The sequence below is a fragment of the Agelaius tricolor genome, unplaced genomic scaffold, assembly GCF_023055355.1.
Source record: "Agelaius tricolor isolate 1412-34295 unplaced genomic scaffold, bAgeTri1.0.p SCAF_2, whole genome shotgun sequence".
Taxonomy (NCBI): domain Eukaryota; kingdom Metazoa; phylum Chordata; class Aves; order Passeriformes; family Icteridae; genus Agelaius; species Agelaius tricolor.
The window spans coordinates 57,703,065-57,719,868 of record NW_027269262.1 but is presented as its reverse complement, the minus strand read 5'-3'; the positions used below and the strand labels follow the sequence as shown (position 1 = coordinate 57,719,868).

The following is a 16,804-nucleotide window of genomic DNA, read 5'->3' as shown; positions in this document are numbered from 1 at the left end:
TTTATTTGTCTCAAAGGAAGACTCTACACTTATACAGACATTTTAACACAACAGCTGCTTTCTTGCCTAAACTACCTAAAAGACTGTTCCTACAATAACATGTATTCAATCTTCTTTCTGAAGCAGAATCCAATATATTTTTAGGCCTCTGAAAAAATAACAGCAGGAGATTACAAATATATGGATCAGAGATGGAAGAATTCCCTATCCTCCCTTCCCTCCCCATGCAGGGGGGGCAAGCTCCTGACTGCATCATATGGGACACAAGAGTTAATCAGCACTTCCTCCCAACAGGCTTAATTTTCACTTAAGCACCTTTTTGAGAATGAGGAAACACTGGCAATCATTTCACAGAAACACATCAGTGAAATTGTCAACATCTGAAATTTTCCCCAGTGGCCCCCTGCAACTTTATTTACCTCCATACATTTTCCTGTACACCTTAGCCACAGATTTATACTTTTGTAGCCCCCAAATATAAACTAACTCCCTGTCAAACATCTTATTGACTTAGCGGTTTTTAAACCCTTGAAATTTTGACTTTATATTTTCACACAACCCTCACAGGACCCACCAGGGTCCAGTTTTGCAATAGGCTGGTACAGAAACAAATTAAGACATGAAAACCTGAAAAAGAAAAAAAAATTACCCACCACAAACACATGCTTCTAGTATGTTTTCTTTAATCAAAAACCCATCCTATGCCATTACTACACAATTCAAAAATATTTATTTTAAATCAGTTAGAACACCAAGAAACTTATTTTCCTGTTGCTTACACCATCTTGCATGCTTGCTATTGATTTAAGTTATAAAGACAGCTGATTTAAATAGCTCCCTATATGCAAAACTTTCAAGGATAAACAAAAGACTGCATAACGAGAAAACAGTCTTTTACCAACTTGTCAATTAAACATATTGCTGAACAAATTTCATTGCAAGATCTTGTCCTGGCCAATATTAAATCTTAGATGCAGTTCAATTTCTGCACACCACATTTAAAACTGCAAAGATCATAAAAGTACAAAAAGCAAGGCCACTAAAAAAGTGAACAATTATTTTTCACATTTCACAAAATTCTGCAGGTCAGGTCAAGCCCTAAAGAAGACAAACACTGGTTTGCTTTTTTTTTTTAAATTATAGCATATAATTCTGTACATAAGAAACCATATATATTTACTATAGTGTTTGAAAGTAACAAAGAGGGGACTAAGGCATGCATTGAAAAACACTTAAGACTTCAAATCCAAAATAATTTAGGCACTTTAAAGTAACCTAAATATAAAATTGCTGTCATTTAGTTTTAATTAACACATAACCAATTTGTTTTCTGCATGAATTTGCATAGCACATGGCTAATTACTACCTTGTGAAGAGTCTGAGTGGGGGGAAGGCATAAATCTTTACACAGTTCATCAACAATAAAAACCAAAATACCACAGTGAGAGTCTTTTTTTTTTTTGTGACAGCAAGTATAAATAAAAACATGCTTTTTAAGACACAGGCAACTAAACAGGAATAAGGCTGTAAAGTGAATCAGTGCAGGAAACCCAGGATTAAGGCTGAAACTTTATTCTAATCCTTGTGTTCACAGAAGGAGCAGTCACCAGGCAGCATGTGGTCCAGGCATGCACCTGCAATACACAGGCAGGATTTAAAAGTACTTACAAAGAGATCAAGTTTTCTCTGAGAAAAGTTTCTCTTCGAATTAGGAAGTGGTGTTTTTTGGTGCCTTCTCCAAAGGCAAACAATAACCACACACACGTCAGCTTGTCAGTGATTTTGCCAGAATGATAGCCTGGATGTGACACATGCACAACTCATCATTCCTGGGGATTGACTTGACAGTAAGAAAAAGCTCAAGAAAAGACAAAAAAAACCCAAAACCAAAAACCCCCTGGCTGTGAACATATTAAACAGTTTAAATTGACAGCCATACCACACTACTACTCTGTGAACTTTGCATCACCTTTATGTAAATTCCTGTATTAACTGATGAAGTCTACACACTTGGTAAAGGCCTCAACAAACTGAGGAGCAGAGGAAGAATCCTTCAAACACAATGGAATTCCCCTTACAATTAAATAAAATTATCATTTATCTGGTGCTGCAAAACAATTAGTAAAAGAACAAGGCTAATCTTTAAATATCATCTGCTTTTGCCTCACACAACCTTTTCTGATACTTTTGTACTGCTACATTAGGTGCTGCAGGAGGAACCTTCCAGCTGGGCTTGGCACCTCAGGAATTCCGGCTGTCTCTATCTGGGAGCCCTTCTGGTGCACCTGGGAGCTAAATGAACATTCTCCAGCCCACAGATCCATTTTGTATCACAGAAAGGTTGGGTCACTACTAAAAAAGTGCATGGGGGAGGGGTTTCTAAATCCTGTGATTCTAAATTTGGCATAGAGTACAATAAAAAGAGAACCAGAGACAAATATACTTTCCAGTGTGGCAGCTTTGGGAAGCATCTGTTTGCCTCTGAGATTGAAGCTACTCCTTTCAGTCCTAAGTCATTTTGTTACAAAAGTTTAAATATTAACAAAGCAAGAGATATTTTGCTTACATTTGGTGCTGTTTCTCTTGAAGTGGAGTAAAACTGAATTTGGTGAACAATACCCATAAACTGGGTTCAACTCCTACTCTATTATTAGCCAAATATTGACAATAATAAAACCACAATTCAACACTGTGAAGTGGAAATGCCTGGAGGCTACTTTCTGACCTTTCCCTCAAGCATACAGGACAAGCTGATTGCAATCAGGAGTGGTTTCATACCATTTCATACTCTACCACCAGGCTCTTCTATTGCCTGAAGAGTCAGCTGCAGTCCAGCAACAAACAGGTATCACACAGCAAGGGACAACTCACTTATTCCCATACACCATATGGATGCTTGTTCATTTGAAATCAAGCTAGAGGATCACATCACTAAGCAAACAAAGAATTCTATGGCATTCATTATTATTCTAAAGCTCTCAGACATCAGCTGCCATATCTGACTATGAAGAAACTGTCAGAGGCAAGTTAACAAGCTCCTAAAAATGGAAGTCACTGAGCCGATACCAAAAGGTACTTGGAGAAATAAAATAACATTTCAGTTTCAAACTGTAAACAGTTATGGTGACATAATTAAGATATGCAAATAAGGATAAACAAAAAGGAAAGGAAAAATATCTTTAAAAGCTCTGACTATATCTGCAACCATTCTCCTACTTACAAAGCCACAGCCTTGACTGACAATCAAGTACTAATACTAATAGTTATTTAAAAGTTCATGGTAATTATATAACTTATCCTTTTAGACCGTTTACTGTATTAAATACTAAACACCTTTATCCTGCATAAAATCAAGCCAAGATACTACAGTGCCCCTACACTGCAATTCTCATTTTTTCCTTTGAAAAGCAAACTCATTATGTTCTATAAAGAGAATAAAGTCTCTAAAAGAAGACTAAATTCTTTCTTTCTTTCTCAAAGGCAGGCTCTGAAGAGATTGCATAAAAAGAGATTTTATTCTTGGCTCAAATATGAACATTTGGGAATCACTACTTTTGAGAAAGGACTCACCCACTTAAAGGCAGAAGAATTTATTTTGAAAAGTGGTGTGAAATTTCAGGGGAAAAAAAAAAAAACAACACATGTATTTTGCACTTCCCAGCTTTTGGTACTTTTCCAGTTAAGACAAAAATCTCAAAACAACCTCTTCCCCATATAACTGTTTTCTCATAGATGCTGCCAAGCTATCTTATACCACCAGCAAGAATATCTATAAGAAAGTAACTATTTCCAGACAATCCAACTAAGAGGACTGATAGGAAGATAAAAGTAAGAGCATTTCAGATATTTTAGGAGAGAACCTGGGAGAAGGACCTGGGAATACGTTTCACTGGATGCCCAGCTCAGTCTGCCTTGTCACCAGCCTGTTCAGCACCCTTCAGAAGATGTGGGAGAGCAATGCTGCAGCTCAGAATCCATGGACAACCTCTCCAAGCACAGGGCAGGGCAAGAGTTTGAGCCCAGCCCACCTGCTAAGGACTACATTCCTACCATAGCTAACAGTCCTCAGAGAAGCTTCTCCTTTGGATGCAGACCATGGACTGGAACTGCTTCCCCAGATTCAGTCCAAACCAGCTGTATAAATGGAAAGCTCATCTAGAAAATTAGATCATTTAAGACTTTAAAAAACAACAATATTATTTGTGTGTGGACGCATGTGGACACCATCCTGTTACAGAATGAATTCCAAGGGATTGAGAGGAGGATTCAGTCTTCTGTCTCCAAGATGACTCAAGATCACCTGCAGACATCCACATAACATTTCTCGACTGTTGAGGAATGTTGCAGATCCCAGAGTTAATGGAGCATGTCAGAAACCAGATCAACTCCTTTTCCCCATCTCACGCGTGCATGCTTTCCTGAAAACGTTTTTTGTGTATTCTGATCCTGTTTAATGTGAAGGATTTATTATTTCTCTCTATCTAAGATGCAAAATCTCAACTATGACCTGTGAGTGCTCTGCAGGGCTGAATTCCTGGCACAGCATCCAAGGAATCATCTGTCATTCTCCTGTTAAGAGCCTGTCACAGAACTAGAGACACCAAATGATCCAGCAGGGATGGCCAGGTAGATCCTGTGTTCCAACTCAGAGGCCAGCCATGCCCTAATCCAGGAGAGAGGCAGGGCAGGCCATGTCCCATGGGCTCCTGCAGGAAGCCTGAACTTGGGGCACAGCAGGGAGGCTCTGTGCTTTCCAGGAGCTGCCTCTTCCAAGATCATTGGGAAGCACAGCTGCAAGGTGCACCCTGCCGCCAGGACAAGCCCAGCACGTGCATCCTGCCTTCAAGATGGAAAGGAGGACTGAGGAATGACTCTGCCCAAGCAGGCCCTTGGCCTCTGCCTGGCTGCACATGTGTCTCCATGAGCTGCCTTCACAGCAGGAATGGGAAAAAATGGCATCAGATGGTGGCTATTTTGATAACTACCCACCTATCACAAGTACCAGTCTCTAGCTAGAATTACTGTACCAGGTACCAGCTCATCTTTTCCCTTTTTACTTGAATATCCACACCCTGGAATGTACATAGGAGTAAATTAAGGCACTTGTATTATATAGGTCATGTCCTGGCCTGTTCATCTCCATACATTAGCATACAGGTAAAAGTACAACAGACATCAAAATTGAAGCATTAATGGTTAGCTCAAATACACATCCTAGGCACTGTTAGAAGGAGGGGAAAAAAAAAACAACTAAAAAAAATTTAAGACAACAGAAAAGTAACAACAGAGACAGTAAGGCGGTACTTCATTTGAATCTTTTTCCCAATAAAATTTTCCCTTGTGAACACTTAGATGTATTTTATTAGTAGACAACATAATAAACCAGACATCTTAATTTTATTTCACTTTACATTTTGTACACAGTCAGGCTGAAGACCAAATACATAAATCAAGGTAACTCTGATCTGTCTTGAAATGTGCTTTTAAATCATCTGAAAATTATGTACATGGTTTCCATGTAGAATACATCTCTTTTCATGAGCACGTATCACCTTTTTTCCCAAGTCAGAATAGAATTGGTTAAAAAAAACCATCATGTAATTCAGAACACATAAGCAGGTATGTTCTGTTATTTCCCATCAAGGAAAGTTCTCCTACACTTTAAGATCCCAAAGTCTGTGAATTTGTGATCAGAGATATCACAATATTTTAAAAAAAAAGAGAAACTGGGCAACAACTCAATGGCACACTCCTTCCACTGTCAGAAGCCTTTAGAGGTGCCAAGCACAGAAGCCACAATTAACTCGGCCATACTCTAGCATTGTAATTCCCTCCTCCAGATCCAAGCTCTGCCTCTTCTTTACCCTTGGAGAACACCCACTGTAGGTGCCAGTGAAGCTTACAGGGCAGTGACCACAGAGTTTCTGACATTCCCATTTACACTTCTATTAACTGCCATGTCAATGAGTTAGTTGATCATTGAAAAAAATTGTAAGAGCTGATCAACTTGGTGAACAAGATATACCTCACTTCAGTTCTGTTTATCTTGTTGTCAGTTTATCTTGTTGCCACAATCTTAGCGATTATGAAAAAGTGAGTTCTGACACTGACTTGAGAAAAATCCCAGCCTAGGAAAAATCCCTGCACTTCTGCGAAACTCTGCAAAACAACTTCAAAGAAGGAAAGAAAGAAAGAACTTGTGCCCATGTGACTGCTCTACAGAAGAACAAGAGGCCATTATCTCCACCCCAACATATGAGTTATTCTAATAACACTTAAAGTGAATTTTAGGAGTTTGGCATTCTATATACTGCCTATTAAGAAGAGAAAGGTATTAAGGAAACTATGGAAAACACATAGTTGCAACTCCAGAACTATAATGCAAAAAGGATACACGGAGGACTATTTTATTGCTTCTTTCAGCTCAGTATGTTATGGTACTAAATTACAGTTCATTAAAGCCAGACTTCATGGGGATTGTCAGCACTCTTCTGCCTGGTTCAATGTCAAGAGCAGCTGACATAATTCTCAAATATAAAAACATGGCTTTCACAATTTGCACTAAGCTGAATGAAGTATTCCATGAAAGCAAATCACACTGATTAAGGAACAGGTTTTTTTGCTTCTCATTAGAAGTTCAGCTTTAAATTAGTAAAAGTTCAAGACATGGGAAAGACGTAGGAGAAAGACTGGAACCTCACAGCAGGCAGCTTCACATTAGACAGTGCCTGTATCCCAACTACCATAATACAAGATGCCTCCTTCCTTCATGCCCAGCTCACACAGCAATTCCTTCAGCCTTGAACCTGCAGCAACATGTGACAGCCTCTGGCCTGCAGAGCTGCAATACTAACCATCTCCACTGCAAGGACTTTTTGGATAGCAGTCTCTGTCCTTCCAGTCTTCACCTTGCTGTCCCAGCTCAGCTGCAGCACCTACAGGGAACAGCATTTTCAGGGCAAGTGTTCTGGGCACACAGCAAACTGGAACAAAGAGAGTGAGCATGGATCTGTCAGGTGGGCAGCTCCTCTACTCAGCATCTATGCTGATCCCCTCTGAGCAAAATATACAACACCATCCTGCTATTCATCAGAAAAGCAAGCCCTCCTGTCACTAGTAGCACTTGATTAGCCTTGACCATAACAACAGCACAGGAGGCAAATACTCCTCTGTGCTCTCTGGCTCAGTAGCACAGCCCACACAATCCGGCAATGTATACGTAGGAGGTGGAGTGTGAGGATCTGATTTCATACTGGGGCAAGGCACCTTGTAAAAAAATCTTTTCAGCAACAGTCACCCAGAAGTAATATGGAAATCAAATTAGTTGACTGCAACAACCTAAACAGCATCATTTGATACATTCATAGAGGTTCTTGGATAATGAATGTTTAGAAGGAGAAATCCTATATTTTATTGAATTCAGCATAGATGGAGGACAGGGCCTCTCCCTACAGCTTTTGCCTACTGCATTTTAGGGCAAGTAATGAAAACATTAATGCAGCTTAGCCAGCAAAGCACAAGTTAATTCAGCTTCTATCTCTCCAAAGCCTGTAATTCTCTGGTCTAGTCTTCATGATGAGCACTTAAAAATGTTTCAGATATAAGATGAACATCCATATAATCATCTCTGCACATGCCTGTTTATGAGAGGTATGGATGCTACTCCACAAGACACTGCAGAGCACACAGTTCTCTTCCCAGGCACTGGAAGCACAAGCAGCTGTACTTGCAAGGTTAGGATATAAAAAGGAAGCCCAGGAAATGACATGGAGGTTTCACCAGGACACTATGGCTAAGCCAGTCATGAGGACACAGCTGTTCACAGCTGCACACACATGGAAGCCCAGCATGAGCTATAAAGTTGACACAGCATGGGCTTTGGGGACAGAAGTGGGACATAGCAATGCAGGACACCAACAGAGGGAACGTCAAGCAAAATTCAAGAGCTGCTTAAGATGTGAGGTGCCAGTGGAAGCCAGGGAGGCCACCATACTCCTAATTCTCCATATAATGCTTACAAAGGGGTCTTCCAGGACAGTCCTGTACCAATGCTTTTAGCCCAGTGTCTGATTTCTCACTCTTCAGCAGATAAGCCCTTACCTCCTGGTGTTAAGGGAGGCTGCCTCATTTTTTCATTCACCTGCAGCATTTACTCAGAAAATTTTTCTTCATCCTTGATCCCTCCAGCCTGCATAATAATACAGGTGATCAAGAATAGTAGGCCACTGACTCAATTTTGCATTTTTATTACATTTGGCAGAAAGTCTGCTGCAATAATCTTGTTCTAGCCCATCAGCACTCTGTTCTTAAGTATATATTCTGGATAAAGCCCATGCAGACAAACTAGCAGGGTGATATTTCACATAATTCTTTGTCTTCCTGGCCCAATCTCTCATTTAACTCATGTTTGCTGCCAGTTTCCAGGTTTCTAGGTCAGGAGATGGTGTTTCACACAACTGCCTAGTGTGCCAGGATGGATGGCTCCACAGCTGGGGCCACAGCATCAGAACAGCACCAAGGTGTACAACCAAGAGACTTTTAGGAATAAACAGTGTCAAAAAATAAAATCAGAAAGGCCAAAGAGCAGTTGATAGTCCCACCTCTTAGAACTACAAAATACCCATTTAAAATTCCACTTCCAAATGTGAAGAAGCTTCCAGAAGGGTGTGCAGCAAATTACTGCCCTGGATACTACTAATTTTACATTCGCTGAGTGAAAACCATTTGTCTATTTGTGTGCATTTCTGCAATTGCACTTTTCATTCATTAAGATGAGAAATTGCTTTTTTTATGCAATCTGCCACTATTCAGATAGCAAAACAAAGTAATGTCTGGTGGCAAGCTTGCTGTTTTTTGGCTTTAGAAGGGTGGGGGGTTTTTTCCTTCTCTTCCTGTGAGAGGAAAGTTTTTCCCAAAGGATTCAAGCAATTTCATAAAACAAATGTAAAAACAAAGACACTTTTGTTTAAGGACTGAAGGGTTTGTTTTGGTTTAAGGGAGATTGAGAGGAAAGGAAGAGAGAAATGATACTGATCATCTTTCAATTAAACAGGGGGAAAAAAAAGTTCTCAGTCCTAAAAGAAATTTGTGTGCTAGCACAAACTTGCTATAAGAAACAGGCCATCAGAAAAAAAATCAAAATTTATTTTTTAAATAAATAAATGTATTTTAGTCACAAGTGAACACCTCAAATGACTACAGCAAAGATCAGAGGAAAACAAAAATAAAGAGAACATTGTGTACTCCTATACGGTATGTTTCATTAGAGTCAGTGTCTCTTTTTCCTCATAGTCTATCAAACAGAAAGAAAGGGGCACAAGGGGGAAAGACCTGAAATCTGTAGTTTTAAATACACAAAGATTTGGGGGATTCACTTCAGCTAGAAGTTCTGAAGCTCAGCCTAATAAGCATCATTTCATTTGCAGGGAATAGGACCCAATATTACAACAGGAGTAAACCCCAAACTTGCACAGAAAACAGTGCAAGACAGCAAAGCAGCAATAAATAAAGACAAAATTAACTAGAACACCTGAAATCCTTCAGTAAAGCATGCATGAAGGCATTGCAGGAAGTCTGAATAAGCAGGCCCTCCCATCTGCAATGCTCCCCAAGCATTTGTACAAACACACTGCAAAAATCACACATGGAACTGCGATTCCAGTTTCTGATTAGCAGATATTAATTAATAAAATTAACTGGTTTATCAGTAAGTCCCTACATATTGTATCAAGTTTTACTATGTAGAGAGACTATCACAAGTGATCTTCAGTGACAAAACAACATCTATCCAAATGGAGCAAAAGAAAACCATGAAGTTCCATTCACACTGCCTACCATTTAAATTCATTCAGGATTGACACTCACTGCAATTATCACTGAACACCCAAACTAACACACTGGAACAACCCAACAGTAATAAAATTCAGCAACATTGCAGCTCAGAAAGGCAAAACAACACAGATAATATGAATCTAAATATTAAATGCAATTAAATACAACATGCACATGGAACGTGTCACATTACTTATCGTACTTACACGAGCAATTTACAAATGTTAGTAATAAATATGCAATTTTCAAAATATAATCTTGAAGTATGTGGCTGCATGTGACAAAAGTGACAAAAGGTTCTTAAGCAGGATTTTAAAAATGGTCCAAACCCACTGGAGTTAGACAGGAAAACAAATAACAGATTGACAAACATATCACAGCAACATTAAGTTTTATATATATAAAATAAAGTAAAATAAAATTCATATTATCATCATCACCATCATCTCAAAAGTGTTCTAACCAAGCATTACTTAAATGATTCTCCTCCATCCTAATTCAAACTGCATATATCTATATATGCACATGCATACATGAGGAACAGCTTCCTTGTGGTTGCCTGACCTCCCAAGTAGTAGCACTCACAGATTAACTTGTCAAATAGAGAGAGACAACATACAAAGGTCATTACAAATCCAAAGGTCTGGGTCCACTCATGAATTTGGGTAGTTACTTAAAACAGACTTGTCTAGTACTGTGGAGAGGCACTGGATGAAGAAGACAACTCAGACAATACTCAACTCAATTATTATCTTCCCTGTCCAGTAAAGCCTTAAAACATTTCCTCCCATTTTTTAATGCAGACTTTTCCAAGACCTCAAATTGTAACAGGAAATTATTTGAGTGATTTTTGTTTTTAAAGAACACAGCAAAGCATCAAGAGACAAGTGCTTTGCTCTTTGATTTGCTAAAGACTCTTTGAATTTAGGTTTAATCTCTCCCTTGTAAACGTGAAAAAACTTTTCCACCACATTCATTAATATCTGGGACTTGAAGGCTGTCAAATGAAAGATGTTATAATGCCCACCACAGCCCTCATCTCATCTTTTTTAACTATACTTTTATTGCATAATAGGGCAATAGCAGTAAATGAAAAATAACAGTAAGCAAACAGCCTAATAATGCATGCTAAAAGCTACCAGGACAATGCGTTCAATTTTCCCTAGGATTGTCTAATTATTCTTCTGATGGCTCAACACAATCTTTTCACAGTTACTTCCTATGGGGCATGCTGACACATTGAGTTCATTATATAGCTCCTCTCTAAAGCAAAAAATACACAGGCAGTTAGAGCAAACTTAAAATTCAATAGCAAACTTAAAATTCAATAGTTCAGATTTTTAATAAACTACATTGGAAGGGAGTTTACCACTGGATTATTTCTAAGGAAGTAAGACACCCGCCTTATAAATTCAAAACAAATAGTCATAAAGCAATATCAAGATATTCATCTTGCTTTCATATACAAACACACTCAAAGCACCTTATTTTTTCCATGCTTCTTCTCAGAATACATTCACACAGGTGACATATTCTTTTTTTTCTTTTTGAAGTCATCTCAAAGCTTCCACAAGTTTCACTGGGTATACACAGACCAGCCACAGGACAGTTTATAAACCAAGAGAGACTGACACTATGACAAAGGTCAAACAAAGTCAACATAGCCTTCAAACCATACGTGCCATCTTTACACTTCCAATGGGGCACACATCTCTTCACGGTGAAGTCTTCAACGCTGTCACTAGAGGAAATGTGTCTCAACTGGCACACCTCATACCCCAATTTCTTCCCAGTGGTTAGGTTGCATTGGCCTTGGCATAGCTCAGCACCAACACCTGGGTCAGGTACTGCAAAACAAAGCTGCAGACAAGCACAGGTCCCCCCAGCTGAGAGCCCCCACCATGGGTTTTTAACAGCTCTGCACTTCATCTACCCCATAAGGCTCTGCCCAAGCCTCTCCCCAGGGAGCCCCCTACCCCCAGGAGCACAGTCCCCAGCAAGAGGATGCAGCCAGTGCCATGAAACACTCCTAAGACCAGAGCGTATGAAATCAGGCAGAGGATAAACACAGGCACTCATTCGACAGGAGAACCCTTTTATTTATTTATGGGCGCAAGTCAGCCAACCTGACCTCCAGCCTGCATGTCCATTTATGCATTTTCTGTCCCACATATATTAATTTGTGATTATCTTAAATATTTTATGAGTTAAGCTTCATTCCACTCCATTATGCACTAAAAAGAGAACAAAACAGCTACTAATGTCATAGATAAGTGTTTTTACTTGCTATATATTCCATCCACCATCATGTGACTAGACAACACATGCTCCCCAAAAATAAGTGCTTCTGCTCATCACACCTCCTTTACTGAAGTAAAGTAAGTACTATTTCTGTTGATTAACTGTGAACACCAAAGCATAAAATATAACAGTTTCAGTTACCTGAACTGCTCCATTCCTGAACAGTCACACTTCAATACTTAGCTGGGACTCTGGATACATACAGCTAGGAAGGCATCCAAAATCTGACAGTAAGGAAACTCCTTTCAAATTCCCCATGCGCATTATTCTTGTACTCATCCATCAAATTACCCTTCTGTACATCAAGTTTTTAACCCAAAATCACAGATGAATCTTCAGTTTATGACCCTTCCTCTCCTCCAAGAATTTGCCCCAGGGAACTTCTAAGCAGCTGCTATCTCCCATCTCTGCCATTACTAAGACACAAAAGCCGGAGCAGTTTAAGATTTGATCTCTCATCTAACTCCAGACTGTTCACACTACATGATCTTTGTAGCTTGGATGTCCATCTACATGTTCCACTAGGATTTAATATTTTCTGTACATAAGTGCCCAGAACTATGTACAGTATTTGACACAAAGTCACCCTAATGCCTTGCCTAATGACTTGTCTATCTTCACTGAAGAGCTCTTCCAGAGCACCACGTTTCCTCCCATTTCATGGTCAGTATCAAACAAGAACCATCCCTGTTTGACTATGTTGGTCCGGCCTTTTCCTCCAAACCTGTTTTAAGGCATGACTTGCCACCTGATAGCAGATGTGTTGTTAATAATCACTCAGTAAATAACTCTGCTTTTAGAGCTATTCAACTTCCTGACATTCCTATTGTTTCAGTCATCACAGACATTCAATTCTTCCTGTGCAATAATCCAACCCACCTCAGTGCTGACTACATTTCCCAACTTTGCCTCACCAGCAATTGTCCTTCTCATACAGTTATTTCAGCCAGTAGGGTGAAGTAAAGACACCAGCTCCCCACTAATACAGATGCAGGGAGGGCATGAATAATTCCTTTATTCAGGCAGGCAAACTCATAATTTCCCCTTCAGGAGACACCTTTAGCTAAGCCTCACACTTCCAATTTAGTTATTTTTGGTGTATATACATGGAACTGAAGCCTTCTGCTCCTATTGTCTAGGACATTCAGTATTTAGCCAGTAATAATATGACTTTAGTCTCCCATGACCTAATTGTGGCAAATACATGAAGCTCTTTATCCTGTTTTCCACTTAGCTTTATATACTTAATTACTTTTTCCATTCCAAATTTTTTCTAAATCCTTAAATTCTATTGTGACCAGAGTAAAAGGTGTGACGATATCCTTCTCTTCTCTTTGTAAAAGAAATGGAACTATACATCTTTTGCTGTCTTGCTATCACAACTGCTACCTTCAGCCTAACCAGTAACACCCAATTCTATTTTTTAACTTTGCTCCAGTGCCCTGCCCCACCTGTTTCAGAGCACAAAAGCAGAGACCCTTAGACTTAGTTTGACTGGGAGTAGACATAAGACATTTTTTCCAGTCATTTCCATTTGGCACCCTATCTTTCTCCCATATTCAAATCCTCATGCATATCTAAAACTAAACAACTAAAACAAGAAGCGCTAATTTTAGAGGTATCAAGCATTTTTCATACAGCCTGCTCCTCACAACATCATAGCCAAATTCTCTTCTGCTCTTTTTCTTTTTTTTTTCCCTCTCTTCATCTTAAATTTCTTCATCCTCTAGCTTTTGGCAGTTCACATGCTATCCCTGCAGTTTCTGCTCTCCAACAATCAATCCCCTCCTTTACTTCATTCCTTTTAGGTTTTCTGGTAACTTGCAGTATCTTATTCTCACAGCAAGGTCCCCAGCCCAACTTGGCAAGCTTTTCCTTCTCCTTAAAATGCAGTTTCCAAGCAGCTATTGTACCTTACACTTAAGACAGTCCAAGCTTTTTTTTTTTTTTTCTTTCAATTTAAACCTCCAACTCCTACAGGCCTTTAGCTCTGTGGACAACACAAACTAGTTCTTCTAACTTCTCAGAACTTGCCCTACTAAAATAAAGCTTCCTTGAAAGAAAAACACTTTGTAGTTGACATATACTTACCCTCCAGTTTAATTCAAAATTATTAACTTGTGGCTGATCAACACATGTGCTTAAGGCCTTATGGAAGGGAGCCATAATCTAGCAGCAGAAAACAAGACATACTGTTAGCCAGTGAGAGACCAGAGATGTTCCAGAATTCAAAGATACACCCTCTAGTTCTGGGCAGGCTGTAAACATAAGCCTTCATTTACTCTGCATTCCACTACAATTAATGGCCAAAATCTACCCTATGATAATTCAGTGTACTGACATCTAACTTAACTAGTCAGCACTGGGAAACATACTTACAAGAGCACATTTGAGAAACACCTTCCCTTTACACACTAGCACACTATCCAAAATGAGCTCTGTAGCTTTGAGCAATCAAAATTTATTTGCAAAGTTGCATCCTACAATTTGACTCAGTAAATCAACCTTAGACCTCCAGATTTTGAAAGAGAAGCAGGAACCTTTAAGAGAAAACCATCTCCTATCCAGTGGAAAACTGCACCTATATCAAATGCAGCAACAGCTGGCTCTTCAGCATGGTTACCACAAGCCTAAGAGGGGCAGACAAGGAGGGTGCAGGTGGCCAACTGCTACAACACAACACAGAAAGAGCCTCTCCAGCAAAGTGACAGTGAATGATCTCCACAAGAACCTGGAAAACATGGTTAACTCTCAACTTCAGCTTGTGATACAATTTGCTTAACATGGATGCACTGGCATGAAGGCAGTCCAGGCCTTCTGTGCAGCAGAGTGAACTTGCTGGCACAGGCTATCAGTCCCATCGAGGCAGTAAATCACACTTAGCACCACATTCCCAGTATGCCTGCACCTACACGGCAGCGCACACTGCCTGCTGCCTCCTGAAGAAAGCCAGAGGGGAAACTCAGTACCGCAGCATGAAATAGCAATGCTAAGTTACCAACCCACATGAAATGGGGGCCCTGAGAGGGCACACAGTTTTGTCAGCTCCAGCAGCCCCACAGCATGGCCAGGGCTGCCCACCATCCATGAAGGATTCATGGTGGTCTCTGCATCCACCTCCCTTGGTCGCCAACACCATCATGTTCATCTCCCCGTGGAGCACCTCCAGGCTGCTGGCGCCTTCCGCTGTCATGACCAGTCTCACCAGCTTAAGCCAAGCCTTTCCAGGTGTTCTGCCACCCTCCAAACTGGGGAGCATGGCACTGGACACCTTGAAAAAGCAAGTCATTGTTAGCCATGCACAAGGAAACAGCATCCGACCTTTCGCTCCAGAAGCGCTTAAAAGTGTTTTATCCTGTTAATTCTAGGTCAGTTGAACACACGTGTGGTATGGATTACACTGACCCTTTTAGAGCTCTCAACATTTTTAAGTAAGTAGGACACTTACCATTAGATGCCCATAAAGCTGCATACCTCCTGTACACCACACACCAAGATCTGCCAGTAGGCTTTAAGGAACAACTAAGGAATAGCTGCTTTATAAAGCATGGCTCTTATAGCACACAAGTACAAATGTGAAATAATTTATAAACGCCAAGTCTGACCCTGTACCACATTAAATCAATACAGGCGTTTTACAAAAAATGCCTGTATTGGATGAACTGAAGTGACCTTTGCAAAGCCACCTAACAAATCGGCACCAGATTTACAAACAGTGCAAGTATTTAGTACAGCTCAATACAGCTGAGTGATAAAAGGGTCTACATTAAGGATAAAAGTTGTCCTGATGTTTACAAAACACAACAACATTGTCATTGCAAGTGCAAAGAATATGTTTCATCCTTAAATACCTGAGTATCTAGAGACTTTAAACACGAGGAACAATCAACAAGCAAAGGACCATAAAATTCAAGCTTAAAAAGTTAACACTACGATTCACTGGAGATGTTAATTTGCCAGTGCCAAGTCTTTGCAAGTTTTAACCTTCTTCTCTGCACTATCAGCAGCCATACGTATTGGACCCCTAGACACAGATAATCCCATTGCTTTCCCTCCTTTTCACAGATGCCTGGCCTGAGCGAGGGAAGGAAGACGAACAGGGAAAAAACCCAACGCGTTAAAGTAAATTACCTCTTGGAGCAGCCTCCTTCCCTCGCCCAGCTAAAGTTTTCTTGGGGTCAGATTAGCACTCCGAAAGGAGAGCAGGCGCCAGCAGGCCCCTTGGCAGGCGGTGCAGTGACAGACGCGGGGCAGACCCAGGGGAGGCAGCCATGTGCTCAGCCCCGCATCCCCCCGAAAGGGCATCCCGGGAGGAAGTTCCCACTACGCACCGACTCGGGGAAATAACTCGGAGGAGTCCAACAGCTATCGCTTCCAGCGGCTTTCTCCTGGGCCATATGCCTTCCCCTGCCATTTAGCGAGGCGTTTCAGACAAGCCAAACCGCCCTACCCGCTCCGCCGCGAACCCGCTCGCGGGCTGGGGGTCGGAGCCGCCGCCCCGGAGGCGGGGGGCGCAGCCGGCTCGGCCGGTGGGGCAGCGCCCGCGGCACCCCCCGCACGGGGCTGCGCTCCGTCCCCACCGGGAGCTGCCCGCCGACCCCCGGCAGCGTGGCTGGGCTGGACAGGGCAGGGCTGGGCGGCTCCTGCTGCAGCCCCCGGCTGGGGCCAGCCC

The 16,804-nt window shown here is 40.9% G+C and overlaps 1 protein-coding gene across 3 annotated transcripts in view; it reads right to left on the bottom strand.

Annotated features, from left to right (window-relative positions):
* FAM110B (family with sequence similarity 110 member B) overlaps positions 1 to 16,804 on the bottom strand; it is a 114,388-nt gene that overhangs the window by 97,259 nt on the left and 325 nt on the right. Inside the window, exon 1 of one of the 3 annotated variants that reach the window (XM_071419783.1) lies at positions 16,464 to 16,481. The exons of the other annotated variants lie outside the window; for them this stretch is intronic. The gene's annotated coding sequence lies outside the window, so the exon portion shown is untranslated. Of the gene's footprint in view, positions 1 to 16,463; positions 16,482 to 16,804 lie in introns of those variants that run through there. 3 annotated transcript variants of the gene reach the window in all.